Raw genomic sequence first — 3,645 nt, 5'->3', positions numbered from 1 at the left:
TATATATATATATATATATATATATATAAATCAATACACTATCGTGTTCAAATGAAATAAATTTTGACCTCACATTCGGGTCGAATCTATATTGAGACGGCAGTGGTCGAACCCTAATCTTTTCAAATGAAATGGTCGCCATGGCCTATTGGAAACATCCCCGCCTAGCGATCGCCGAACTGGGATTCGGGTCCCACTCAAGTTTGATAGTTTCTTTTAGTGTTTTCAAGCCACTGCCTGGCCCTAATGATTTGGGGGCTGATCATGTGCTGCTAGCTAGGGCATTGTCACTGTCCCTTGTCTTTGCCATTCATGATTAGCCTTTAAACCTTTAAATGAAAAGCCAGGTGGCTGGCTATCAGTCCTGCCAGCAGATGTACTAAAGAAATTCTGAACCTAAGAGATAACTCGACTTACAAGAAAATTTTCTGATGACATGACAGCCACTTTTCATTTGAAGAAACTAATGTGAGATCGATATATATATATATATATATATATGTATATATATATATATATATATACACACACATATATTCGCTAAGAAAATCAGAATTGCTATCTACTCATATATCTATCTATCTATATATGTATATATATATATATATATATGTGTGTGTGTGTGTGTGTGTGTGTATTTTCTACCTACCGCAATATCTAATACAATAATCAGTAATAAAATCGCTGCAAGCGCACTACCTGGTCTAACCAGCTGAAATAAAATACTTTCTAATGGTTTGTTATGATCCAGACACATGAGAGATATAACAGTGAAACAGCTTGAATACCAGTGCCAGAAACCATGAGAGAGAGAGAGAGAGAGAGAGAGAGAGAGAGAGAGAGAGAGAGAACTTGTTTGGGGAAAAACCCTGCCCACGCTACCTAAAGGTGGAAAAATGTTCGGCTATTTTCTTAGTGTTTCGTTTTGTATTAGAGTCAACGTCCAGCACGCGACCGAAACGCCCTCTGATCAATGGCCTTAGGGAATGAACATTAAAATAAGACAAACCTCACCAGTTAAATTCGAAATACGATCAAAGTGAAGGTGAAAGTGAGGGAGAGAAAGATGGCGGCAGTGGGACCTGAGGAGTGGTTCGGTGCCTCTGATTACGGAAGTTCTATTTGCTTCCTTTTTTTTTTTCTATTGTTTCACTGTACCAGTTATGCAACTTGGACAGATGAGGCGTTATGTCTACAGACGCCAGGGGAGAGAGAGAGAGAGAGAGAGAGAGAGAGAGAGAGATATTCAAGCAACTTGAACGGATGAAACATTATATTATCAGGTGACCTACAGACGCCGAATCCGAATGTGATGTATATATATATATATATATATATATATATATATATATATATATATATATATATATATATATATATATATATATACACGAGAGAGAGAGAGAGAGAGAGAGAGAGAGAGAGAGAGAGAGAGAGAGAGAGAGAGATTCAAGCAACTTGAACGGATGAGACATTATATTATCAGGTGACCTACAGACGCCGAATCCGAATGTGATATGTGTATATATATATATATATATATATATATATATATATATATATATATATATATATATATATATATATATATATATATATATACATATATATATATATGAGAGAGAGAGAGAGAGAGAGAGAGAGAGAGAGAGATTCAAGCAACTTGAACGGATGAGACATTGTATTATCAGGTGACCTACAGACGCCGAATCCGAATGTGATATGTGTGTGTATATATATATATATATATATATATATATATATATATATATATATATATATATATATATATATATATATATACATATATATATATATATGAGAGAGAGAGAGAGAGAGAGAGAGAGAGAGAGAGAGAGAGATTCCCACTCATTCTGTAAGGATACTAAACGGTATAAGGCATCGGATACCTTTAGTATACCTATGGCATAGTCAAACCTAAACCTTGTCCCCATTCTGCCCCTACACACCTCCTGGCTAACGAACGCCAAAAACTTTCTCTGTCTTGGACGAAGCTCCGCCTAGAAAGAGAAGTACCGGTGAGGGTCTGAGTCTCTCCCGGGTAAAAGTACTTAATCGAGGAAGAACAAGAAGAAGAAAACCCAAGGACACCAGGCCTTAACCCCTATTTTAAAAGCCCTCCGCGTTATTGCCTTTCTAGTATCACCATCTTTTCACGCATAAGAAATACCACCAGACTTTTGGTCATCTGGCAAGTTGAGTGGTTAAACAACCCATATAGTTTCTTCTCTTTTTTTTCTTTTTTGCTTTTCTCTGGAGAGTATGAACTCATTTATTTTTATTTATTTTTTTGCCTTTAGTCTGACTTTTCCCCCAACTGATGAAGGGTGACAAAAAAAAATAACATCTTCTATCTACATCAATTACATGTAATCCTCAAATAAAGAAAGAAGCTTAGCCTATCTTTAAAACCTCCATCTACCAAGGCACTTCCCCCAATTTTGTGGGGTAGTCAGCATAAAAAAGAACAAACGGGGACTTTTCATCTCTTAGCTCCTCCCAGCCTGACGAAGGGTTTAAATGTTCTTTATAGGTAGAAGGTTAAAAGACACCAGCCACCCGTTGACATACTACTGCTGGAAAGTCATTTTGGTCCTTTGACTGGCCAGATAGTACTATAGTGAATCCTTCTCTCTGGTTACGGTTCACTTTCCCTTTGCCTACACATACATCAAATAGTCTGGCCTATTCTTTCCACATTCTCCTGTGTCTGCATTCACCGGACAATGCTAAGATTACCAAACAATTCTTCTTCGTTCATGGGGTTAAATATTGCACTGTAATTGTTCAGTGGCTACTCTCCTCATGGTAAGGGTAGAAGAAACTCTTTAGGTATGGTAAGCAGCTCTTCTAGGAGGACACTCCAAAATAAAACCATTGTTCTCTGGTCTTGAGTAGTGCCATAGCTTCTGTACCATGGTCTTCTACTGTCTTTGGTTTGAGTTCTCTTGCTTGAGGGTGCACTCTTGCTCACTATTCTATTTAATTTCTCTTCCTTAAGTTGTTTTTTTTTGAAGTTTTAATAGTTTATATATGACAGATTTATTTTAATATTGTTACTCTTCTAAGATATTTTATTTTAACGGTTCCTTGTAGTTTATCTATTTTCTTATTTCCTTTCCTCACTGGGCAAGGCTATTTTTCTTGTTGGAGCCCTTGGGCTTATAGCATCATGCTTTTCCAACTAGGGTTGTAGCTTAGCAAATAATGATAATAATAATAATAATAATAATAATAGAACATGTCAAACACAATGTTAAGTAAAGTCGATGTAAAAAAAATGATTTATGCAATTCTAGCCAAAATAATCATAAATGTGACTACAGGAAATTCAACCAAACCCATTAACTTGCAAAACAACTAGACCAATAATTATCATTGTTATCCGTATGCAACTATTTGACTAAGAGAGAATAGGTCTCCTCTCTAGGCTAATGAATTTTTTCTTATTTACAAAACGAAGGGTACGAATATAATGCCATAATACCAAATAAGATGAGTTCCTAGAAAAGAGGTCAAAACTTTAAGGTCATCTACTGGTTACCTAATAGATCAACTTCTTGTTCGAACTCTTGAGTTTACCTTCTACAGGAAGAAGACACATTGAAGCACATTTCGTCCAAA

This window comes from Palaemon carinicauda, chromosome 24 (genome assembly GCF_036898095.1).
Source record: "Palaemon carinicauda isolate YSFRI2023 chromosome 24, ASM3689809v2, whole genome shotgun sequence".
Classification (NCBI taxonomy): domain Eukaryota; kingdom Metazoa; phylum Arthropoda; class Malacostraca; order Decapoda; family Palaemonidae; genus Palaemon; species Palaemon carinicauda.
This window is presented reverse-complemented; position numbering follows the sequence as displayed.